Source organism: Gymnoscopelus braueri (genome assembly GCF_963280865.1).
Source record: "Gymnoscopelus braueri genome assembly, chromosome: 24".
Lineage (NCBI taxonomy): Eukaryota > Metazoa > Chordata > Actinopteri > Myctophiformes > Myctophidae > Gymnoscopelus > Gymnoscopelus braueri.
In genome coordinates this window covers 36103210-36130030 of record NC_137626.1, presented here as the reverse complement: position 1 = coordinate 36130030, position 26821 = coordinate 36103210, and positions in this window count along the sequence as shown.

The window sequence follows — 26821 nt, the reverse complement described above, 5'->3', positions numbered from 1 at the left end:
GACTCTCGGATAAGCCCGAGAGGTGTAAAAAAAAGTGTGGCGGACCGTCCAGTGAGGTCAGAGGTCAGAAAAGTGCCGTTTTCAGACAACAGTGGACACTGGACAGGCACCGGTGGACACTGCCGACACTTCTGACATAAGCTTGCGTGCGGGGACACCTCCCCTACATAGTCACACTCTCGGATAAGCCCGAGAGGTGTAAAGAAAAGTGTGGCGGACCGTCCAGTGAGGTCAGAGGTCAGAAAAGTGCAGTTTTCAGACAACGGTGGACACTGGACCGGCGCCGGCGGACACTGCCGACACTTCTGACATACGCACGCGTGCGGGGACACCTCCCCTACAACGCCAGACTCTCGGATAAGCCCGAGAGGTGTAAAGAAAAGTTTGGCGGACCGTCCAGTGAGGTCAGAGGTCAGAAAAGTGCAGTTTTCAGACAACGGTGGACACTGGACCGGCGCCGGTGGACACTGCCGACACTTTTGACATACGCACGCGTGCGGGGACACCTCCCCTACAACGCCACACTCTCGGATAAGCCCGAGAGATGTAAAAAAAAGTGTGGCGGACCGTCCAGTGAGGTCAGAGGTCAGAAAAGTGCAGTTTTCAGACAACGGTGGACACTGGACCGGCGCCGGCGGACACTGCCGACACTTCTGACATACGCACGCGTGCGGGGACACCTCCCCTACAACGCCACACTCTCGGATAAGCCCGAGAGATGTAAAAAAAAGTGTGGCGGACCGTCCAGTGAGGTCAGAGGTCAGAAAAGTGCAGTTTTCAGACAACGGTGGACACTGGACCGGCGCCGGCGGACACTGCCGACACTTCTGACATACGCACGCGTGCGGGGACACCTCCCCTACAACGCCACACTCTCGGATAAGCCCGAGAGGTGTAAAAAAAAGTGTGGCGGACCGTCCAGTGAGGTCAGAGGTCAGAAAAGTGCAGTTTTCAGACAACAGTGGACACTGGACAGGCACCGGTGGACACTGACGACACTTCTGACATACGCACGCGTGCGGGGACACCTCCCCTACAACGCCACACTCTCGGATAAGCCCGAGAGGTGTAAAGAAAAGTGTGGCGGACCGTCCAGTGAGGTCAGAGGTCAGAAAAGTGCAGTTTTCAGACAACGGTGGACACTGGACAGGCACCGGTGGACACTGCCGACACTTCTGACATACGCACGCGTGCGGGGACACCTCCCCTACAACGCCACACTCTCGGATAAGCCCGAGAGGTGTAAAGAAAAGTGTGGCGGACCGTCCAGTGAGGTCAGAGGTCAGAAAAGTGCAGTTTTCAGACAACGGTGGACACTGGACCGGCGCCGGCGGACACTGCCGACACTTCTGACATAAGCATGCGTGCGGGGACACCTCCCCTACAACGCCACACTCTCGGATAAGCCAGAGAGATGTAAAAAAAAGTGTGGCGGACCGTCCAGTGAGGTCAGAGGTCAGAAAAGTGCAGTTTTCAGACAACGGTGGACACTGGACCGGCGCCGGCGGACACTGCCGACACTTCTGACATACGCACGCGTGCGGGGACACCTCCCCTACAACGCCACACTCTCGGATAAGCCCGAGATATGTAAAAAAAAGTGTGGCGGACCGTCCAGTGAGGTCAGAGGTCAGAAAAGTGCAGTTTTCAGACAACGGTGGACACTGGACCGGCGCCGGCGGACACTGCCGACACTTCTGACATACGCACGCGTGCGGGGACACCTCCCCTACAACGCCACACTCTCGGATAAGCCCGAGAGGTGTAAAAAAAAGTGTGGCGGACCGTCCAGTGAGGTCAGAGGTCAGAAAAGTGCAGTTTTCAGACAACAGTGGACACTGGACAGGCACCGGTGGACACTGACGACACTTCTGACATACGCACGCGTGCGGGGACACCTCCCCTACAACGCCACACTCTCGGATAAGCCCGAGAGGTGTAAAGAAAAGTGTGGCGGACCGTCCAGTGAGGTCAGAGGTCAGAAAAGTGCAGTTTTCTGACAACGGTGGACACTGGACCGGCGCCGGCGGACACTGCCGACACTTCTGACATACGCACGCGTGCGGGGACACCTCCCCTACAACGCCACACTCTCGGATAAGCCCGAGAGGTGTAAAAAAAAGTGTGGCGGACCGTCCAGTGAGGTCAGAGGTCAGAAAAGTGCCGTTTTCAGACAACAGTGGACACTGGACAGGCACAGGTGGACACTGCCGACACTTCTGACATACGCACACGTGCGGGGACACCTCCCCTACAACGCCACACTCTCGGATAAGCCCGAAAGATGTAAAAAAAAGTGTGGCGGACCGTCCAGTGAGGTCAGAGGTCAGAAAAGTGCAGTTTTCAGACAACGGTGGACACTGGACCGGCGCCGGCGGACACTGCCGACACTTCTGACATACGCACGCGTGCGGGGACACCTCCCCTACAACGCCACACTCTCGGATAAGCCCGAGAGGTGTAAAAAAAAGTGTGGCGGACCGTCCAGTGAGGTCAGAGGTCAGAAAAGTGCAGTTTTCAGACAACAGTGGACACTGGACAGGCACCGGTGGACACTGACGACACTTCTGACATACGCACGCGTGCGGGGACACCTCCCCTACAACGCCACACTCTCGGATAAGCCCGAGAGGTGTAAAGAAAAGTGTGGCGGACCGTCCAGTGAGGTCAGAGGTCAGAAAAGTGCAGTTTTCAGACAACGGTGGACACTGGACAGGCACCGGTGGACACTGCCGACACTTCTGACATACGCACGCGTGCGGGGACACCTCCCCTACAACGCCACACTCTCGGATAAGCCCGAGAGGTGTAAAGAAAAGTGTGGCGGACCGTCCAGTGAGGTCAGAGGTCAGAAAAGTGCAGTTTTCAGACAACGGTGGACACTGGACCGGCGCCGGCGGACACTGCCGACACTTCTGACATAAGCATGCGTGCGGGGACACCTCCCCTACAACGCCACACTCTCGGATAAGCCAGAGAGATGTAAAAAAAAGTGTGGCGGACCGTCCAGTGAGGTCAGAGGTCAGAAAAGTGCAGTTTTCAGACAACGGTGGACACTGGACCGGCGCCGGCGGACACTGCCGACACTTCTGACATACGCACGCGTGCGGGGACACCTCCCCTACAACGCCACACTCTCGGATAAGCCCGAGATATGTAAAAAAAAGTGTGGCGGACCGTCCAGTGAGGTCAGAGGTCAGAAAAGTGCAGTTTTCAGACAACGGTGGACACTGGACCGGCGCCGGCGGACACTGCCGACACTTCTGACATACGCACGCGTGCGGGGACACCTCCCCTACAACGCCACACTCTCGGATAAGCCCGAGAGGTGTAAAAAAAAGTGTGGCGGACCGTCCAGTGAGGTCAGAGGTCAGAAAAGTGCAGTTTTCAGACAACAGTGGACACTGGACAGGCACCGGTGGACACTGACGACACTTCTGACATACGCACGCGTGCGGGGACACCTCCCCTACAACGCCACACTCTCGGATAAGCCCGAGAGGTGTAAAGAAAAGTGTGGCGGACCGTCCAGTGAGGTCAGAGGTCAGAAAAGTGCAGTTTTCTGACAACGGTGGACACTGGACCGGCGCCGGCGGACACTGCCGACACTTCTGACATACGCACGCGTGCGGGGACACCTCCCCTACAACGCCACACTCTCGGATAAGCCCGAGAGGTGTAAAAAAAAGTGTGGCGGACCGTCCAGTGAGGTCAGAGGTCAGAAAAGTGCCGTTTTCAGACAACAGTGGACACTGGACAGGCACAGGTGGACACTGCCGACACTTCTGACATACGCACACGTGCGGGGACACCTCCCCTACAACGCCACACTCTCGGATAAGCCCGAAAGATGTAAAAAAAAGTGTGGCGGACCGTCCAGTGAGGTCAGAGGTCAGAAAAGTGCAGTTTTCAGACAACGGTGGACACTGGACCGGCGCCGGCGGACACTGCCGACACTTCTGACATACGCACGCGTGCGGGGACACCTCCCCTACAACGCCACACTCTCGGATAAGCCCGAGAGGTGTAAAAAAAAGTGTGGCGGACCGTCCAGTGAGGTCAGAGGTCAGAAAAGTGCCGTTTTCAGACAACAGTGGACACTGGACAGGCACCGGTGGACACTGCCGACACTTCTGACATACGCACGCGTGCGGGGACACCTCCCCTACAACGCCACACTCTCGGATAAGCCCGAGAGGTGTAAAGAAAAGTGTGGCGGACCGTCCAGTGAGGTCAGAGGTCAGAAAAGTGCAGTTTTCAGACAACGGTGGACACTGGACCGGCGCCGGCGGACACTGCCGACACTTCTGACATACGCACGCGTGTGGGGACACCTCCCCTACAACGCCACACTCTCGGATAAGCCCGAGAGATGTAAAAAAAAGTGTGGCGGACCGTCCAGTGAGGTCAGAGGTCAGAAAAGTGCAGTTTTCAGACAACGGTGGACACTGGACCGGCGCCGGCGGACACTGCCGACACTTCTGACATACGCACGCGTGCGGGGACACCTCCCCTACAACGCCAGACTCTCGGATAAGCCCGAGAGGTGTAAAGAAAAGTGTGGCGGACCGTCCAGTGAGGTCAGAGGTCAGAAAAGTGCAGTTTTCAGACAACGGTGGACACTGGACCGGCGCCGGCGGACACTGCCGACACTTCTGACATACGCACGCGTGCGGGGACACCTCCCCTACAACGCCATACTCTCGGATAAGCCCGAGAGATGTAAAAAAAAGTGTGGCGGACCGTCCAGTGAGGTCAGAGGTCAGAAAAGTGCAGTTTTCAGACAACGGTGGACACTGGACCGGCGCCGGCGGACACTGCCGACACTTCTGACATACGCACGCGTGCGGGGACACCTCCCCTACAACGCCACACTCTCGGATAAGCCCGAGAGATGTAAAAAAAAGTGTGGCGGACCGTCCAGTGAGGTCAGAGGTCAGAAAAGTGCAGTTTTCAGACAACGGTGGACACTGGACCGGCGCCGGCGGACACTGCCGACACTTCTGACATACGCACGCGTGCGGGGTCACCTCCCCTACAACGCCACACTCTCGGATAAGCCCGAGAGGTGTAAAAAAAAGTGTGGCGGACCGTCCAGTAAGGTCAGAGGTCAGAAAAGTGCCGTTTTCAGACAACAGTGGACACTGGACAGGCACCGGTGGACACTGCCGACACTTCTGACATACGCACGCGTGCGGGGACACCTCCCCTACAACGCCACACTCTCGGATAAGCCCGAGAGGTGTAAAGAAAAGTGTGGCGGACCGTCCAGTGAGGTCAGAGGTCAGAAAAGTGCAGTTTTCAGACAACGGTGGACACTGGACCGGCGCCGGCGGACAATGCCGACACTTCTGACATACGCACGCGTGCGGGGACACCTCCCCTACAACGCCACACTCTCGGATAAGCCCGAGAGATGTAAAAAAAAGTGTGGCGGACCGTCCAGTGAGGTCAGAGGTCAGAAAAGTGCAGTTTTCAGACAACGGTGGACACTGGACCGGCGCCGGCGGACATTGCCGACACTTCTGACATACGCACGCGTGCGGGGACACCTCCCCTACAACGCCAGACTCTCGGATAAGCCCGAGAGGTGTAAAGAAAAGTGTGGCGGACCGTCCAGTGAGGTCAGAGGTCAGAAAAGTGCAGTTTTCAGACAACGGTGGACACTGGACCGGCGCCGGCGGACACTGCCGACACTTCTGACATACGCACGCGTGCGGGGACACCTCCCCTACAACGCCACACTCTCGGATAAGCCCGAAAGATGTAAAAAAAAGTGTGGCGGACCGTCCAGTGAGGTCAGAGGTCAGAAAAGTGCAGTTTTCAGACAACGGTGGACACTGGACCGGCGCCGGCGGACACTGCCGACACTTCTGACATACGCACGCGTGCGGGGACACCTCCCCTACAACGCCAGACTCTCGGATAAGCCCGAGAGGTGTAAAGAAAAGTGTGGCGGACCGTCCAGTGAGGTCATAGGTCAGAAAAGTGCAGTTTTCAGACAACGGTGGACACTGGACCGGCGCCGGCGGACACTGCCGACACTTCTGACATACGCACGCGTGCGGGGACACCTCCCCTACAACGCCACACTCTCGGATAAGCCCGAGAGATGTAAAAAAAAGTGTGGCGGACCGTCCAGTGAGGTCAGAGGTCAGAAAAGTGCAGTTTTCAGACAACGGTGGACACTGGACCGGCGCCGGCGGACACTGCCGACACTTCTGACATACGCACGCGTGCGGGGACACCTCCCCTACAACGCCACACTCTCGGATAAGCCCGAGAGATGTAAAAAAAAGTGTGGCGGACCGTCCAGTGAGGTCAGAGGTAAGAAAAGTGCCGTTTTCAGACAACAGTGGACACTGGACAGGCACCGGTGGACACTGCCGACACTTCTGACATACGCACGCGTGCGGGGACACCTCCCCTACAACGCCAGACTCTCGGATAAGCCCGAGAGGTGTAAAGAAAAGTGTGGCGGACCGTCCAGTGAGGTCAGAGGTCAGAAAAGTGCAGTTTTCAGACAACGGTGGACACTGGACCGGCGCCGGCGGACACTGCCGACACTTCTGACATACGCACGCATGCGGGGACACCTCCCCTACAACGCCAGACTCTCGGATAAGCCCGAGAGGTGTAAAGAAAAGTGTGGCGGACCGTCCAGTGAGGTCAGAGGTCAGAAAAGTGCAGTTTTCAGACAACGGTGGACACTGGACCGGCGCCGGCGGACACTGCCGACACTTCTGACATACGCACGCGTGCAGGGACACCTCCCCTACAACGCCAGACTCTCGGATAAGCCCGAGAGGTGTAAAGAAAAGTGTGGCGGACCGTCCAGTGAGGTCAGAGGTCAGAAAAGTGCAGTTTTCAGACAACGGTGGACACTGGACCGGCGCCGGCGGACACTGCCGACACTTCTGACATACGCACGCGTGCGGGGACACCTCCCCTACAACGCCATACTCTCGGATAAGCCCGAGAGATGTAAAAAAAAGTGTGGCGGACCGTCCAGTGAGGTCAGAGGTCAGAAAAGTGCAGTTTTCAGACAACGGTGGACACTGGACCGGCGCCGGCGGACACTGCCGACACTTCTGACATACGCACGCGTGCGGGGACACCTCCCCTACAACGCCAGACTCTCGGATAAGCCCGAGAGGTGTAAAAAAAAGTGTGGCGGACCGTCCAGTGAGGTCAGAGGTCAGAAAAGTGCAGTTTTCAGACAACGGTGGACACTGGACCGGCGCCGGCGGACACTGCCGACACTTCTGACATACGCACGCGTGCGGGGACACCTCCCCTACAACGCCATACTCTCGGATAAGCCCGAGAGATGTAAAAAAAAGTGTGGCGGACCGTCCAGTGAGGTCAGAGGTCAGAAAAGTGCAGTTTTCAGACAACGGTGGACACTGGACCGGCGCCGGCGGACACTGCCGACACTTCTGACATACGCACGCGTGCGGGGACACCTCCCCTACAACGCCACACTCTCGGATAAGCCCGAGAGATGTAAAAAAAAGTGTGGCGGACCGTCCAGTGAGGTCAGAGGTCAGAAAAGTGCAGTTTTCAGACAACGGTGGACACTGGACCGGCGCCGGCGGACACTGCCGACACTTCTGACATACGCACGCGTGCGGGGTCACCTCCCCTACAACGCCACACTCTCGGATAAGCCCGAGAGGTGTAAAAAAAAGTATGGCGGACCGTCCAGTGAGGTCAGAGGTCAGAAAAGTGCCGTTTTCAGACAACAGTGGACACTGGACAGGCACCGGTGGACACTGCCGACACTTCTGACATACGCACGCGTGCGGGGACACCTCCCCTACAACGCCACACTCTCGGATAAGCCCGAGAGGTGTAAAGAAAAGTGTGGCGGACCGTCCAGTGAGGTCAGAGGTCAGAAAAGTGCAGTTTTCTGACAACGGTGGACACTGGACCGGCGCCGGCGGACACTGCCGACACTTCTGACATACGCACGCGTGCGGGGACACCTCCCCTACAACGCCACACTCTCGGATAAGCCCGAGAGGTGTAAAAAAAAGTGTGGCGGACCGTCCAGTGAGGTCAGAGGTCAGAAAAGTGCCGTTTTCAGACAACAGTGGACACTGGACAGGCACAGGTGGACACTGCCGACACTTCTGACATACGCACGCGTGCGGGGACACCTCCCCTACAACGCCACACTCTCGGATAAGCCCGAAAGATGTAAAAAAAAGTGTGGCGGACCGTCCAGTGAGGTCAGAGGTCAGAAAAGTGCAGTTTTCAGACAACGGTGGACACTGGACCGGCGCCGGCGGACACTGCCGACACTTCTGACATACGCACGCGTGCGGGGACACCTCCCCTACAACGCCACACTCTCGGATAAGCCCGAGAGATGTAAAAAAAAGTGTGGCGGACCGTCCAGTGAGGTCAGAGGTCAGAAAAGTGCAGTTTTCAGACAACGGTGGACACTGGACCGGCGCCGGCGGACACTGCCGACACTTCTGACATACGCACGCGTGCGGGGACACCTCCCCTACAACGCCATACTCTCGGATAAGCCCGAGAGGTGTAAAGAAAAGTGTGGCGGACCGTCCAGTGAGGTCAGAGGTCAGAAAAGTGCAGTTTTCAGACAACGGTGGACACTGGACCGGCGCCGGCGGACACTGCCGACACTTCTGACATACGCACGCGTGCGGGGACACCTCCCCTACAACGCCATACTCACGGATAAGCCCGAGAGATGTAAAAAAAAGTGTGGCGGACCGTCCAGTGAGGTCAGAGGTCAGAAAAGTGCAGTTTTCAGACAACGGTGGACACTGGACCGGCGCCGGCGGACACTGCCGACACTTCTGACATACGCACGCGTGCGGGGACACCTCCCCTACAACGCCACACTCTCGGATAAGCCCGAGAGATGTAAAAAAAAGTGTGGCGGACCGTCCAGTGAGGTCAGAGGTCAGAAAAGTGCAGTTTTCAGACAACGGTGGACACTGGACCGGCGCCGGCGGACACTGCCGACACTTCTGACATACGCACGCGTGCGGGGTCACCTCCCCTACAACGCCACACTCTCGGATAAGCCCGAGAGGTGTAAAAAAAAGTGTGGCGGACCGTCCAGTAAGGTCAGAGGTCAGAAAAGTGCCGTTTTCAGACAACAGTGGACACTGGACAGGCACCGGTGGACACTGCCGACACTTCTGACATACGCACGCGTGCGGGGACACCTCCCCTACAACGCCACACTCTCGGATAAGCCCGAGAGGTGTAAAGAAAAGTATGGCGGACCGTCCAGTGAGGTCAGAGGTCAGAAAAGTGCAGTTTTCAGACAACGGTGGACACTGGACCGGCGCCGGCGTACACTGCCGACACTTCTGACATACGCACGCGTGCGGGGACACCTCCCCTACAACGCCAGACTCTCGGATAAGCCCGAGAGGTGTAAAGAAAAGTGTGGCGGACCGTCCAGTGAGGTCAGAGGTCAGAAAAGTGCAGTTTTCAGACAACGGTGGACAATGGACCGGCGCCGGCGGACACTGCCGACACTTCTGACATACGCATGCGTGCGGGGACACCTCCCCTACAACGCCACACTCTCGGATAAGCCCGAGAGGTGTAAAGAAAAGTGTGGCGGACCGTCCAGTGAGGTCAGAGGTCAGAAAAGTGCAGTTTTCAGACAACGGTGGACACTGGACCGGCGCCGGCGGACACTGCCGACACTTCTGACATACGCACGCGTGCGGGGACACCTCCCCTACAACGCCAGACTCTCGGATAAGCCCGAGAGGTGTAAAAAAAAGTTTGGCGGACCGTCCAGTGAGGTCAGAGGTCAGAAAAGTGCAGTTTTCAGACAACGGTGGACACTGGACCGGCGCCGGCGGACACTGCCGACACTTCTGACATACGCACGCGTGCGGGGACACCTCCCCTACAACGCCAGACTCTCGGATAAGCCCGAGAGGTGTAAAGAAAAGTGTGGCGGACCGTCCAGTGAGGTCAGAGGTCAGAAAAGTGCAGTTTTCAGACAACGGTGGACACTGGACCGGCGCCGGCGGACACTGCCGACACTTCTGACATACGCACGCGTGCGGGGACACCTCCCCTACAACGCCACACTCTCGGATAAGCCCGAGAGGTGTAAAAAAAAGTGTGGCGGACCGTCCAGTGAGGTCAGAGGTCAGAAAAGTGCCGTTTTCAGACAACAGTGGACACTGGACAGGCACCGGTGGACACTGCCGACACTTCTGACATACGCACGCGTGCGGGGACACCTCCCCTACAACGCCACACTCTCGGATAAGCCCGAGAGGTGTAAAGAAAAGTGTGGCGGACCGTCCAGTGAGGTCAGAGGTCAGAAAAGTGCAGTTTTCAGACAACGGTGGACACTGGACCGGCGCCGGCGGACACTGCCGACACTTCTGACATACGCACGCGTGCGGGGACACCTCCCCTACAACGCCAGACTCTCGGATAAGCCCGAGAGGTGTAAAAAAAAGTGTGGCGGACCGTCCAGTGAGGTCAGAGGTCAGAAAAGTGCAGTTTTCAGACAACGGTGGACACTGGACCGGCGCCGGCGGACACTGCCGACACTTCTGACATACGCACGCGTGCGGGGACACCTCCCCTACAACGCCACACTCTCGGATAAGCCCGAGAGATGTAAAAAAAAGTTTGGCGGACCGTCCAGTGAGGTCAGAGGTCAGAAAAGTGCAGTTTTCAGACAACGGTGGACACTGGACCGGCGTCGGCGGACACTGCCGACACTTCTGACATACGCACGCGTGCGGGGACACCTCCCCTACAACGCCACACTCTCGGATAAGCCCGAGAGGTGTAAAAAAAAGTGTGGCGGACCGTCCAGTGAGGTCAGAGGTCAGAAAAGTGCCGTTTTCAGACAACAGTGGACAATGGACAGGCACCGGTGGACACTGCCGACACTTCTGACATACGCACGCGTGCGGGGACACCTCCCCTACAACGCCACACTCTCGGATAAGCCCGAGAGGTGTAAAAAAAAGAGTGGCGGACCGTCCAGTGAGGTCAGAGGTCAGAAAAGTGCCGTTTTCAGACAACAGTGGACACTGGACCGGCGCCGGCGGACACTGCCGACACTTCTGACATACGCACGCGTGCGGGGACACCTCCCCTACAACGCCACACTCTCGGATAAGCCCGAGAGGTGTAAAGAAAAGTGTGGCGGACCGTCCAGTGAGGTCAGAGGTCAGAAAAGTGCAGTTTTCAGACAACGGTGGACACTGGACCGGCGCCGGCGGACACTGCCGACACTTCTGACATACGCACGCGTGCGGGGACACCTCCCCTACAACGCCAGACTCTCGGATAAGCCCGAGAGGTGTAAAGAAAAGTGTGGCGGACCGTCCAGTGAGGTCAGAGGTCAGAAAAGTGCAGTTTTCAGACAACGGTGGACACTGGACCGGCGCCGGCAGACACTGCCGACACTTCTGACATACGCACGCGTGCGGGGACACCTCCCCTACAACGCCAGACTCTCGGATAAGCCCGAGAGGTGTAAAGAAAAGTGTGGCGGACCGTCCAGTGAGGTCAGAGGTCAGAAAAGTGCCGTTTTCAGACAACAGTGGACACTGGACAGGCACCGGTGGACACTGCCGACACTTCTGACATAAGCATGCGTGCGGGGACACCTCCCCTACATAGCCACACTCTCGGATAAGCCCGAGAGGTGTAAAGAAAAGTGTGGCGGACCGTCCAGTGAGGTCAGAGGTCAGAAAAGTGCAGTTTTCAGACAACGGTGGACACTGGACCGGCGCCGGCGGACACTGCCGACACTTCTGACATACGCAAGCGTGCGGGGACACCTCCCCTACAACGCCAGACTCTCGGATAAGCCCGAGAGGTGTAAAGAAAAGTTTGGCGGACCGTCCAGTGAGGTCAGAGGTCAGAAAAGTGCAGTTTTCAGACAACGGTGGACACTGGACCGGCGCCGGCGGACACTGCCGACACTTTTGACATACGCACGCGTGCGGGGACACCTCCCCTACAACGCCACACTCTCGGATAAGCCCGAGAGATGTAAAAAAAAGTGTGGCGGACCGTCCAGTGAGGTCAGAAGTCAGAAAAGTGCAGTTTTCAGACAACGGTGGACACTGGACCGGCGCCGGCGGACACTGCCGACACTTCTGACATAAGCATGCGTGCGGGGACACCTCCCCTACAACGCCACACTCTCGGATAAGCCCGAGAGATGTAAAATAAAGTGTGGCGGACCGTCCAGTGAGGTCAGAGGTCAGAAAAGTGCAGTTTTCAGACAACGGTGGACACTGGACCGGCGCCGGCGGACACTGCCGACACTTCTGACATACGCACGCGTGCGGGGACACCTCCCCTACAACGCCACACTCTCGGATAAGCCCGAGAGATGTAAAAAAAAGTGTGGCGGACCGTCCAGTGAGGTCAGAGGTCAGAAAAGTGCAGTTTTCAGACAACGGTGGACACTGGACCGGCGCCGGCGGACACTGCCGACACTTCTGACATACGCACGCGTGCGGGGACACCTCCCCTACAACGCCACACTCTCGGATAAGCCCGAGAGGTGTAAAAAAAAGTGTGGCGGACCGTCCAGTGAGGTCAGAGGTCAGAAAAGTGCAGTTTTCAGACAACAGTGGACACTGGACAGGCACCGGTGGACACTGACGACACTTCTGACATACGCACGCGTGCGGGGACACCTCCCCTACAACGCCACACTCTCGGATAAGCCCGAGAGGTGTAAAGAAAATTGTGGCGGACCGTCCAGTGAGGTCAGAGGTCAGAAAAGTGCAGTTTTCAGACAACGGTGGACACTGGACAGGCACCGGTGGACACTGCCGACACTTCTGACATACGCACGCGTGCGGGGACACCTCCCCTACAACGCCACACTCTCGGATAAGCCCGAGAGGTGTAAAAAAAAGTGTGGCGGACCGTCCAGTGAGGTCAGAGGTCAGAAAAGTGCAGTTTTCAGACAACGGTGGACACTGGACCGGTGCCGGCGGACACTGCCGACACTTCTGACATACGCACGCGTGCGGGGACACCTCCCCTACAACGCCACACTCTCGGATAAGCCCGAGAGATGTAAAAAAAAGTGTGGCGGACCGTCCAGTGAGGTCAGAGGTCAGAAAAGTGCAGTTTTCAGACAACGGTGGACACTGGACCGGCGCCGGCGGACACTGCCGACACTTCTGACATAAGCATGCGTGCGGGGACACCTCCCCTACAACGCCACACTCTCGGATAAGCCCGAGAGATGTAAAATAAAGTGTGGCGGACCGTCCAGTGAGGTCAGAGGTCAGAAAAGTGCAGTTTTCAGACAACGGTGGACACTGGACCGGCGCCGGCGGACACTGCCGACACTTCTGACATACGCACGCGTGCGGGGACACCTCCCCTACAACGCCACACTCTCGGATAAGCCCGAGAGATGTAAAAAAAAGTGTGGCGGACCGTCCAGTGAGGTCAGAGGTCAGAAAAGTGCAGTTTTCAGACAACGGTGGACACTGGACCGGCGCCGGCGGACACTGCCGACACTTCTGACATACGCACGCGTGCGGGGACACCTCCCCTACAACGCCACACTCTCGGATAAGCCCGAGAGGTGTAAAAAAAAGTGTGGCGGACCGTCCAGTGAGGTCAGAGGTCAGAAAAGTGCAGTTTTCAGACAACAGTGGACACTGGACAGGCACCGGTGGACACTGACGACACTTCTGACATACGCACGCGTGCGGGGACACCTCCCCTACAACGCCACACTCTCGGATAAGCCCGAGAGGTGTAAAGAAAAGTGTGGCGGACCGTCCAGTGAGGTCAGAGGTCAGAAAAGTGCAGTTTTCAGACAACGGTGGACACTGGACCGGCGCCGGCGGACACTGCCGACACTTCTGACATACGCAAGCGTGCGGGGACACCTCCCCTACAACGCCAGACTCTCGGATAAGCCCGAGAGGTGTAAAGAAAAGTTTGGCGGACCGTCCAGTGAGGTCAGAGGTCAGAAAAGTGCAGTTTTCAGACAACGGTGGACACTGGACCGGCGCCGGCGGACACTGCCGACACTTTTGACATACGCACGCGTGCGGGGACACCTCCCCTACAACGCCACACTCTCGGATAAGCCCGAGAGATGTAAAAAAAAGTGTGGCGGACCGTCCAGTGAGGTCAGAAGTCAGAAAAGTGCAGTTTTCAGACAACGGTGGACACTGGACCGGCGCCGGCGGACACTGCCGACACTTCTGACATAAGCATGCGTGCGGGGACACCTCCCCTACAACGCCACACTCTCGGATAAGCCCGAGAGATGTAAAATAAAGTGTGGCGGACCGTCCAGTGAGGTCAGAGGTCAGAAAAGTGCAGTTTTCAGACAACGGTGGACACTGGACCGGCGCCGGCGGACACTGCCGACACTTCTGACATACGCACGCGTGCGGGGACACCTCCCCTACAACGCCACACTCTCGGATAAGCCCGAGAGATGTAAAAAAAAGTGTGGCGGACCGTCCAGTGAGGTCAGAGGTCAGAAAAGTGCAGTTTTCAGACAACGGTGGACACTGGACCGGCGCCGGCGGACACTGCCGACACTTCTGACATACGCACGCGTGCGGGGACACCTCCCCTACAACGCCACACTCTCGGATAAGCCCGAGAGGTGTAAAAAAAAGTGTGGCGGACCGTCCAGTGAGGTCAGAGGTCAGAAAAGTGCAGTTTTCAGACAACAGTGGACACTGGACAGGCACCGGTGGACACTGACGACACTTCTGACATACGCACGCGTGCGGGGACACCTCCCCTACAACGCCACACTCTCGGATAAGCCCGAGAGGTGTAAAGAAAATTGTGGCGGACCGTCCAGTGAGGTCAGAGGTCAGAAAAGTGCAGTTTTCAGACAACGGTGGACACTGGACAGGCACCGGTGGACACTGCCGACACTTCTGACATACGCACGCGTGCGGGGACACCTCCCCTACAACGCCACACTCTCGGATAAGCCCGAGAGGTGTAAAAAAAAGTGTGGCGGACCGTCCAGTGAGGTCAGAGGTCAGAAAAGTGCAGTTTTCAGACAACGGTGGACACTGGACCGGTGCCGGCGGACACTGCCGACACTTCTGACATACGCACGCGTGCGGGGACACCTCCCCTACAACGCCACACTCTCGGATAAGCCCGAGAGATGTAAAAAAAAGTGTGGCGGACCGTCCAGTGAGGTCAGAGGTCAGAAAAGTGCAGTTTTCAGACAACGGTGGACACTGGACCGGCGCCGGCGGACACTGCCGACACTTCTGACATAAGCATGCGTGCGGGGACACCTCCCCTACAACGCCACACTCTCGGATAAGCCCGAGAGATGTAAAATAAAGTGTGGCGGACCGTCCAGTGAGGTCAGAGGTCAGAAAAGTGCAGTTTTCAGACAACGGTGGACACTGGACCGGCGCCGGCGGACACTGCCGACACTTCTGACATACGCACGCGTGCGGGGACACCTCCCCTACAACGCCACACTCTCGGATAAGCCCGAGAGATGTAAAAAAAAGTGTGGCGGACCGTCCAGTGAGGTCAGAGGTCAGAAAAGTGCAGTTTTCAGACAACGGTGGACACTGGACCGGCGCCGGCGGACACTGCCGACACTTCTGACATACGCACGCGTGCGGGGACACCTCCCCTACAACGCCACACTCTCGGATAAGCCCGAGAGGTGTAAAAAAAAGTGTGGCGGACCGTCCAGTGAGGTCAGAGGTCAGAAAAGTGCAGTTTTCAGACAACAGTGGACACTGGACAGGCACCGGTGGACACTGACGACACTTCTGACATACGCACGCGTGCGGGGACACCTCCCCTACAACGCCACACTCTCGGATAAGCCCGAGAGGTGTAAAGAAAAGTGTGGCGGACCGTCCAGTGAGGTCAGAGGTCAGAAAAGTGCAGTTTTCAGACAACGGTGGACACTGGACCGGCGCCGGCGGACACTGCCGACACTTCTGACATACGCAAGCGTGCGGGGACACCTCCCCTACAACGCCAGACTCTCGGATAAGCCCGAGAGGTGTAAAGAAAAGTTTGGCGGACCGTCCAGTGAGGTCAGAGGTCAGAAAAGTGCAGTTTTCAGACAACGGTGGACACTGGACCGGCGCCGGCGGACACTGCCGACACTTTTGACATACGCACGCGTGCGGGGACACCTCCCCTACAACGCCACACTCTCGGATAAGCCCGAGAGATGTAAAAAAAAGTGTGGCGGACCGTCCAGTGAGGTCAGAAGTCAGAAAAGTGCAGTTTTCAGACAACGGTGGACACTGGACCGGCGCCGGCGGACACTGCCGACACTTCTGACATAAGCATGCGTGCGGGGACACCTCCCCTACAACGCCACACTCTCGGATAAGCCCGAGAGATGTAAAATAAAGTGTGGCGGACCGTCCAGTGAGGTCAGAGGTCAGAAAAGTGCAGTTTTCAGACAACGGTGGACACTGGACCGGCGCCGGCGGACACTGCCGACACTTCTGACATACGCACGCGTGCGGGGACACCTCCCCTACAACGCCACACTCTCGGATAAGCCCGAGAGATGTAAAAAAAAGTGTGGCGGACCGTCCAGTGAGGTCAGAGGTCAGAAAAGTGCAGTTTTCAGACAACGGTGGACACTGGACCGGCGCCGGCGGACACTGCCGACACTTCTGACATACGCACGCGTGCGGGGACACCTCCCCTACAACGCCACACTCTCGGATAAGCCCGAGAGGTGTAAAAAAAAGTGTGGCGGACCGTCCAGTGAGGTCAGAGGTCAGAAAAGTGCAGTTTTCAGACAACAGTGGACACTGGACAGGCACCGGTGGACACTGACGACACTTCTGACATACGCACGCGTGCGGGGACACCTCCCCTACAACGCCACACTCTCGGATAAGCCCGAGAGGTGTAAAGAAAATTGTGGCGGACCGTCCAGTGAGGTCAGAGGTCAGAAAAGTGCAGTTTTCAGACAACGGTGGACACTGGACAGGCACCGGTGGACACTGCCGACACTTCTGACATACGCACGCGTGCGGGGACACCTCCCCTACAACGCCACACTCTCGGATAAGCCCGAGAGGTGTAAAAAAAAGTGTGGCGGACCGTCCAGTGAGGTCAGAGGTCAGAAAAGTGCAGTTTTCAGACAACGGTGGACACTGGACCGGCGCCGGCGGACACTGCCGACACTTCTGACATACGCACGCGTGCGGGGACACCTCCCCTACAACGCCACACTCTCGGATAAGCCCGAGAGATGTAAAAAAAAGTGTGGCGGACCGTCCAGTGAGGTCAGAGGTCAGAAAAGTGCAGTTTTCAGACAACGGTGGACACTGGACCGGCGCCGGCGGACACTGCCGACACTTCTGACATAAGCATGCGTGCGGGGACACCTCCCCTACAACGCCACACTCTCGGATAAGCCCGAGAGATGTAAAATAAAGTGTGGCGGACCGTCCAGTGAGGTCAGAGGTCAGAAAAGTGCAGTTTTCAGACAACGGTGGACACTGGACCGGCGCCGGCGGACACTGCCGACACTTCTGACATACGCACGCGTGCGGGGACACCTCCCCTACAACGCCACACTCTCGGATAAGCCCGAGAGATGTAAAAAAAAGTGTGGCGGACCGTCCAGTGAGGTCAGAGGTCAGAAAAGTGCAGTTTTCAGACAACGGTGGACACTGGACCGGCGCCGGCGGACACTGCCGACACTTCTGACATACGCACGCGTGCGGGGACACCTCCCCTACAACGCCACACTCTCGGATAAGCCCGAGAGGTGTAAAAAAAAGTGTGGCGGACCGTCCAGTGAGGTCAGAGGTCAGAAAAGTGCAGTTTTCAGACAACGGTGGACACTGGACAGGCACCGGTGGACACTGACGACACTTCTGACATACGCACGCGTGCGGGGACACCTCCCCTACAACGCCACACTCTCGGATAAGCCCGAGAGGTGTAAAGAAAAGTGTGGCGGACCGTCCAGTGAGGTCAGAGGTCAGAAAAGTGCAGTTTTCAGACAACGGTGGACACTGGACAGGCACCGGTGGACACTGCCGACACTTCTGACATACGCACGCGTGCGGGGACACCTCCCCTACAACGCCACACTCTCGGATAAGCCCGAGAGGTGTAAAAAAAAGTGTGGCGGACCGTCCAGTGAGGTCAGAGGTCAGAAAAGTGCAGTTTTCAGACAACAGTGGACACTGGACAGGCACCGGTGGACACTGACGACACTTCTGACATACGCACGCGTGCGGGGACACCTCCCCTACAACGCCACACTCTCGGATAAGCCCGAGAGGTGTAAAGAAAAGTGTGGCGGACCGTCCAGTGAGGTCAGAGGTCAGAAAAGTGCAGTTTTCAGACAACGGTGGACACTGGACAGGCACCGGTGGACACTGCCGACACTTCTGACATACGCACGCGTGCGGGGACACCTCCCCTACAACGCCACACTCTCGGATAAGCCCGAGAGGTGTAAAGAAAAGTGTGGCGGACCGTCTAGTGAGGTCAGAGGTCAGAAAAGTGCAGTTTTCAGACAACGGTGGACACTGGACCGGCGCCGGCGGACACTGCCGACACTTCTGACATAAGCATGCGTGCGGGGACACCTCCCCTACAACGCCACACTCTCGGATAAGCCAGAGAGATGTAAAAAAAAGTGTGGCGGACCGTCCAGTGAGGTCAGAGGTCAGAAAAGTGCAGTTTTCAGACAACGGTGGACACTGGACCGGCGCCGGCCGACACTTCTGACATACGCACGCGTGCGGGGACACCTCCCCTACAACGCCAGACTCTCGGATAAGCCCGAGAGGTGTAAAGAAAAGTGTGGCGGACCGTCCAGTGAGGTCAGAGGTCAGAAAAGTGCAGTTTTCAGACAACAGTGGACACTGGACAGGCACCGGTGGACACTGACGACACTTCTGACATACGCACGCGTGCGGGGACACCTCCCCTACAACGCCACACTCTCGGATAAGCCCGAGAGGTGTAAAGAAAAGTGTGGCGGACCGTCCAGTGAGGTCAGAGGTCAGAAAAGTGCAGTTTTCAGACAACGGTGGACACTGGACAGGCACCGGTGGACACTGCCGACACTTCTGACATACGCACGCGTGCGGGGACACCTCCCCTACAACGCCACACTCTCGGATAAGCCCGAGAGGTGTAAAAAAAAGTGTGGCGGACCGTCCAGTGAGGTCAGAGGTCAGAAAAGTGCAGTTTTCAGACAACAGTGGACACTGGACAGGCACCGGTGGACACTGACGACACTTCTGACATACGCACGCGTGCGGGGACACCTCCCCTACAACGCCACACTCTCGGATAAGCCCGAGAGGTGTAAAGAAAAGTGTGGCGGACCGTCCAGTGAGGTCAGAGGTCAGAAAAGTGCAGTTTTCAGACAACGGTGGACACTGGACAGGCACCGGTGGACACTGCCGACACTTCTGACATACGCACGCGTGCGGGGACACCTCCCCTACAACGCCACACTCTCGGATAAGCCCGAGAGGTGTAAAGAAAAGTGTGGCGGACCGTCTAGTGAGGTCAGAGGTCAGAAAAGTGCAGTTTTCAGACAACGGTGGACACTGGACCGGCGCCGGCGGACACTGCCGACACTTCTGACATAAGCATGCGTGCGGGGACACCTCCCCTACAACGCCACACTCTCGGATAAGCCAGAGAGATGTAAAAAAAAGTGTGGCGGACCGTCCAGTGAGGTCAGAGGTCAGAAAAGTGCAGTTTTCAGACAACGGTGGACACTGGACCGGCGCCGGCCGACACTTCTGACATACGCACGCGTGCGGGGACACCTCCCCTACAACGCCAGACTCTCGGATAAGCCCGAGAGGTGTAAAGAAAAGTGTGGCGGACCGTCCAGTGAGGTCAGAGGTCAGAAAAGTGCAGTTTTCAGACAACAGTGGACACTGGACAGGCACCGGTGGACACTGACGACACTTCTGACATACGCACGCGTGCGGGGACACCTCCCCTACAACGCCACACTCTCGGATAAGCCCGAGAGGTGTAAAGAAAAGTGTGGCGGACCGTCCAGTGAGGTCAGAGGTCAGAAAAGTGCAGTTTTCAGACAACGGTGGACACTGGACCGGCGCCGGCGGACACTGCCAACACTTCTGACAAACGCACGCGTGCGGGGACACCTCCCCTACAACGCCACACTCTCGGATAAGCCCGAGAGGTGTAAAAAAAAGTGTGGCGGACCGTCCAGTGAGGTCAGAGGTCAGAAAAGTGCAGTTTTCAGACAACAGTGGACACTGGACAGGCACCGGTGGACACTGCCGACACTTCTGACATACGCACGCGTGCGGGGACACCTCCCCTACAACGCCACACTCTCGGATAAGCCCGAGAGGTGTAAAAAAAAGTGTGGCGGACCGTCCAGTGAGGTCAGAGGTCAGAAAAGTGCAGTTTTCAGACAACGGTGGACACTGGACCGGCGCCGGCGGACACTGCCGACACTTCTGACATACGCACGCGTGCGGGGACACCTCCCCTACAACGCCAGACTCTCGGATAAGCCCGAGAGGTGTAAAGAAAAGTGTGGCGGACCGTCCAGTGAGGTCAGAGGTCAGAAAAGTGCAGTTTTCAGACAACGGTGGACACTGGACCGGCGCCGGCGGACACTGCCGACACTTCTGACATACGCACGCGTGCGGGGACACCTCCCCTACAACGCCACACTCTCGGATAAGCCCGAGAGGTGTAAAAAAAAGTGTGGCGGACCGTCCAGTGAGGTCAGAGGTCAGAAAAGTGCCGTTTTCAGACAACAGTGGACACTGGACAGGCACCGGTGGACACTGCCGACACTTCTGACATACGCACGCGTGCGGGGACACCTCCCCTACAACGCCACACTCTCGGATAAGCCCGAGAGGTGTAAAGAAAAGTGTGGCGGACCGTCCAGTGAGGTCAGAGGTCAGAAAAGTGCAGTTTTCAGACAACGGTGGACACTGGAACGGCGCCGGCGGACACTGCCGACACTTCTGACATACGCACGCGTGCGGGGACACCTCCCCTACAACGCCAGACTCTCGGATAAGCCCGAGAGGTGTAAAGAAAAGTGTGGCGGACCGTCCAGTGAGGTCAGAGGTCAGAAAAGTGCAGTTTTCAGACAACGGTGGACACTGGACCGGCGCCGGCGGACACTGGCGACACTTCTGACATACGCACGCGTGCGGGGACACCTCCCCTACAACGCCAGACTCTCGGATAAGCCCGAGAGGTGTAAAAAAAAGTTTGGCGGACCGTCCAGTGAGGTCAGAGGTCAGAAAAGTGCAGTTTTCAGACAACGGTGGACACTGGACCGGCGCCGGCGGACACTGCCGACACTTCTGACATACGCACGCGTGCGGGGACACCTCCCCTACAACGCCAGACTCTCGGATAAGCCCGAGAGGTGTAAAGAAAAGTGTGGCGGACCGTCCAGTGAGGTCAGAGGTCAGAAAAGTGCAGTTTTCAGACAACGGTGGACACTGGACCGGCGCCGGCGGACACTGCCGACACTTCTGACATACGCACGCGTGCGGGGACACCTCCCCTACAACGCCACACTCTCGGATAAGCCCGAGAGGTGTAAAAAAAAGTGTGGCGGACCGTCCAGTGAGGTCAGAGGTCAGAAAAGTGCCGTTTTCAGACAACAGTGGACACTGGACAGGCACCGGTGGACACTGCCGACACTTCTGACATACGCACGCGTGCGGGGACACCTCCCCTACAACGCCACACTCTCGGATAAGCCCGAGAGGTGTAAAGAAAAGTGTGGCGGACCGTCCAGTGAGGTCAGAGGTCAGAAAAGTGCAGTTTTCAGACAACGGTGGACACTGGACCGGCGCCGGCGGACACTGCCGACACTTCTGACATACGCACGCGTGCGGGGACACCTCCCCTACAACGCCAGACTCTCGGATAAGCCCGAGAGGTGTAAAGAAAAGTGTGGCGGACCGTCCAGTGAGGTCAGAGGTCAGAAAAGTGCAGTTTTCAGACAACGGTGGACACTGGACCGGCGCCGGCGGACACTGCCGACACTTCTGACATACGCACGCGTGCGGGGACACCTCCCCTACAACGCCACACTCTCGGATAAGCCCGAGAGATGTAAAAAAAAGTGTGGCGGACCGTCCAGTGAGGTCAGAGGTCAGAAAAGTGCAGTTTTCAGACAACGGTGGACACTGGACCGGCGCCGGCGGACACTGCCGACACTTCTGACATACGCACGCGTGCGGGGACACCTCCCCTACAACGCCAAACTCTCGGATAAGCCCGAGAGATGTAAAAAAAAGTTTGGCGGACCGTCCAGTGAGGTCAGAGGTCAGAAAAGTGCAGTTTTCAGACAACGGTGGACACTGGACCGGCGTCGGCGGACACTGCCGACACTTCTGACATACGCACGCGTGCGGGGACACCTCCCCTACAACGCCAGACTCTCGGATAAGCCCGAGAGGTGTAAAAAAAAGTGTGGCGGACCGTCCAGTGAGGTCAGAGGTCAGAAAAGTGCCGTTTTCAGACAACAGTGGACACTGGACAGGCACCGGTGGACACTGCCGACACTTCTGACATACGCACGCGTGCGGGGACACCTCCCCTACAACGCCACACTCTCGGATAAGCCCGAGAGGTGTAAAGAAAAGTGTGGCGGACCGTCCAGTGAGGTCAGAGGTCAGAAAAGTGCAGTTTTCAGACAACGGTGGACACTGGAACGGCGCCGGCGGACACTGCCGACACTTCTGACATACGCACGCGTGCGGGGACACCTCCCCTACAACGCCAGACTCTCGGATAAGCCCGAGAGGTGTAAAGAAAAGTGTGGCGGACCGTCCAGTGAGGTCAGAGGTCAGAAAAGTGCAGTTTTCAGACAACGGTGGACACTGGACCGGCGCCGGCGGACACTGGCGACACTTCTGACATACGCACGCGTGCGGGGACACCTCCCCTACAACGCCAGACTCTCGGATAAGCCCGAGAGGTGTAAAAAAAAGTTTGGCGGACCGTCCAGTGAGGTCAGAGGTCAGAAAAGTGCAGTTTTCAGACAACGGTGGACACTGGACCGGCGCCGGCGGACACTGCCGACACTTCTGACATACGCACGCGTGCGGGGACACCTCCCCTACAACGCCAGACTCTCGGATAAGCCCGAGAGGTGTAAAGAAAAGTGTGGCGGACCGTCCAGTGAGGTCAGAGGTCAGAAAAGTGCAGTTTTCAGACAACGGTGGACACTGGACCGGCGCCGGCGGACACTGCCGACACTTCTGACATACGCACGCGTGCGGGGACACCTCCCCTACAACGCCACACTCTCGGATAAGCCCGAGAGGTGTAAAAAAAAGTGTGGCGGACCGTCCAGTGAGGTCAGAGGTCAGAAAAGTGCCGTTTTCAGACAACAGTGGACACTGGACAGGCACCGGTGGACACTGCCGACACTTCTGACATACGCACGCGTGCGGGGACACCTCCCCTACAACGCCACACTCTCGGATAAGCCCGAGAGGTGTAAAGAAAAGTGTGGCGGACCGTCCAGTGAGGTCAGAGGTCAGAAAAGTGCAGTTTTCAGACAACGGTGGACACTGGACCGGCGCCGGCGGACACTGCCGACACTTCTGACATACGCACGCGTGCGGGGACACCTCCCCTACAACGCCACACTCTCGGATAAGCCCGAGAGGTGTAAAAAAAAGTGTGGCGGACCGTCCAGTGAGGTCAGAGGTCAGAAAAGTGCAGTTTTCAGACAACAGTGGACACTGGACAGGCACCGGTGGACACTGACGACACTTCTGACATACGCACGCGTGCGGGGACACCTCCCCTACAACGCCACACTCTCGGATAAGCCCGAGAGGTGTAAAGAAAATTGTGGCGGACCGTCCAGTGAGGTCAGAGGTCAGAAAAGTGCAGTTTTCAGACAACGGTGGACACTGGACAGGCACCGGTGGACACTGCCGACACTTCTGACATACGCACGCGTGCGGGGACACCTCCCCTACAACGCCACACTCTCGGATAAGCCCGAGAGGTGTAAAAAAAAGTGTGGCGGACCGTCCAGTGAGGTCAGAGGTCAGAAAAGTGCAGTTTTCAGACAACGGTGGACACTGGACCGGCGCCGGCGGACACTGCCGACACTTCTGACATACGCACGCGTGCGGGGACACCTCCCCTACAACGCCACACTCTCGGATAAGCCCGAGAGATGTAAAAAAAAGTGTGGCGGACCGTCCAGTGAGGTCAGAGGTCAGAAAAGTGCAGTTTTCAGACAACGGTGGACACTGGACCGGCGCCGGCGGACACTGCCGACACTTCTGACATAAGCATGCGTGCGGGGACACCTCCCCTACAACGCCACACTCTCGGATAAGCCCGAGAGATGTAAAATAAAGTGTGGCGGACCGTCCAGTGAGGTCAGAGGTCAGAAAAGTGCAGTTTTCAGACAACGGTGGACACTGGACCGGCGCCGGCGGACACTGCCGACACTTCTGACATACGCACGCGTGCGGGGACACCTCCCCTACAACGCCACACTCTCGGATAAGCCCGAGAGATGTAAAAAAAAGTGTGGCGGACCGTCCAGTGAGGTCAGAGGTCAGAAAAGTGCAGTTTTCAGACAACGGTGGACACTGGACCGGCGCCGGCGGACACTGCCGACACTTCTGACATACGCACGCGTGCGGGGACACCTCCCCTACAACGCCACACTCTCGGATAAGCCCGAGAGGTGTAAAAAAAAGTGTGGCGGACCGTCCAGTGAGGTCAGAGGTCAGAAAAGTGCAGTTTTCAGACAACAGTGGACACTGGACAGGCACCGGTGGACACTGACGACACTTCTGACATACGCACGCGTGCGGGGACACCTCCCCTACAACGCCACACTCTCGGATAAGCCCGAGAGGTGTAAAGAAAAGTGTGGCGGACCGTCCAGTGAGGTCAGAGGTCAGAAAAGTGCAGTTTTCAGACAACGGTGGACACTGGACAGGCACCGGTGGACACTGCCGACACTTCTGACATACGCACGCGTGCGGGGACACCTCCCCTACAACGCCACACTCTCGGAAAAGCCCGAGAGGTGTAAAAAAAAGTGTGGCGGACCGTCCAGTGAGGTCAGAGGTCAGAAAAGTGCAGTTTTCAGACAACAGTGGACACTGGACAGGCACCGGTGGACACTGACGACACTTCTGACATACGCACGCGTGCGGGGACACCTCCCCTACAACGCCACACTCTCGGATAAGCCCGAGAGGTGTAAAGAAAAGTGTGGCGGACCGTCCAGTGAGGTCAGAGGTCAGAAAAGTGCAGTTTTCAGACAACGGTGGACACTGGAACGGCGCCGGCGGACACTGCCGACACTTCTGACATACGCACGCGTGCGGGGACACCTCCCCTACAACGCCAGACTCTCGGATAAGCCCGAGAGGTGTAAAGAAAAGTGTGGCGGACCGTCCAGTGAGGTCAGAGGTCAGAAAAGTGCAGTTTTCAGACAACGGTGGACACTGGACCGGCGCCGGCGGACACTGGCGACACTTCTGACATACGCACGCGTGCGGGGACACCTCCCCTACAACGCCAGACTCTCGGATAAGCCCGAGAGGTGTAAAAAAAAGTTTGGCGGACCGTCCAGTGAGGTCAGAGGTCAGAAAAGTGCAGTTTTCAGACAACGGTGGACACTGGACCGGCGCCGGCGGACACTGCCGACACTTCTGACATACGCACGCGTGCGGGGACACCTCCCCTACAACGCCAGACTCTCGGATAAGCCCGAGAGGTGTAAAGAAAAGTGTGGCGGACCGTCCAGTGAGGTCAGAGGTCAGAAAAGTGCAGTTTTCAGACAACGGTGGACACTGGACCGGCGCCGGCGGACACTGCCGACACTTCTGACATACGCACGCGTGCGGGGACACCTCCCCTACAACGCCACACTCTCGGATAAGCCCGAGAGGTGTAAAAAAAAGTGTGGCGGACCGTCCAGTGAGGTCAGAGGTCAGAAAAGTGCCGTTTTCAGACAACAGTGGACACTGGACAGGCACCGGTGGACACTGCCGACACTTCTGACATACGCACGCGTGCGGGGACACCTCCCCTACAACGCCACACTCTCGGATAAGCCCGAGAGGTGTAAAGAAAAGTGTGGCGGACCGTCCAGTGAGGTCAGAGGTCAGAAAAGTGCAGTTTTCAGACAACGGTGGACACTGGACCGGCGCCGGCGGACACTGCCGACACTTCTGACATACGCACGCGTGCGGGGACACCTCCCCTACAACGCCAGACTCTCGGATAAGCCCGAGAGGTGTAAAGAAAAGTGTGGCGGACCGTCCAGTGAGGTCAGAGGTCAGAAAAGTGCAGTTTTCAGACAACGGTGGACACTGGACCGGCGCCGGCGGACACTGCCGACACTTCTGACATACGCACGCGTGCGGGGACACCTCCCCTACAACGCCACACTCTCGGATAAGCCCGAGAGATGTAAAAAAAAGTGTGGCGGACCGTCCAGTGAGGTCAGAGGTCAGAAAAGTGCAGTTTTCAGACAACGGTGGACACTGGACCGGCGCCGGCGGACACTGCCGACACTTCTGACATACGCACGCGTGCGGGGACACCTCCCCTACAACGCCAAACTCTCGGATAAGCCCGAGAGATGTAAAAAAAAGTTTGGCGGACCGTCCAGTGAGGTCAGAGGTCAGAAAAGTGCAGTTTTCAGACAACGGTGGACACTGGACCGGCGTCGGCGGACACTGCCGACACTTCTGACATACGCACGCGTGCGGGGACACCTCCCCTACAACGCCAGACTCTCGGATAAGCCCGAGAGGTGTAAAAAAAAGTGTGGCGG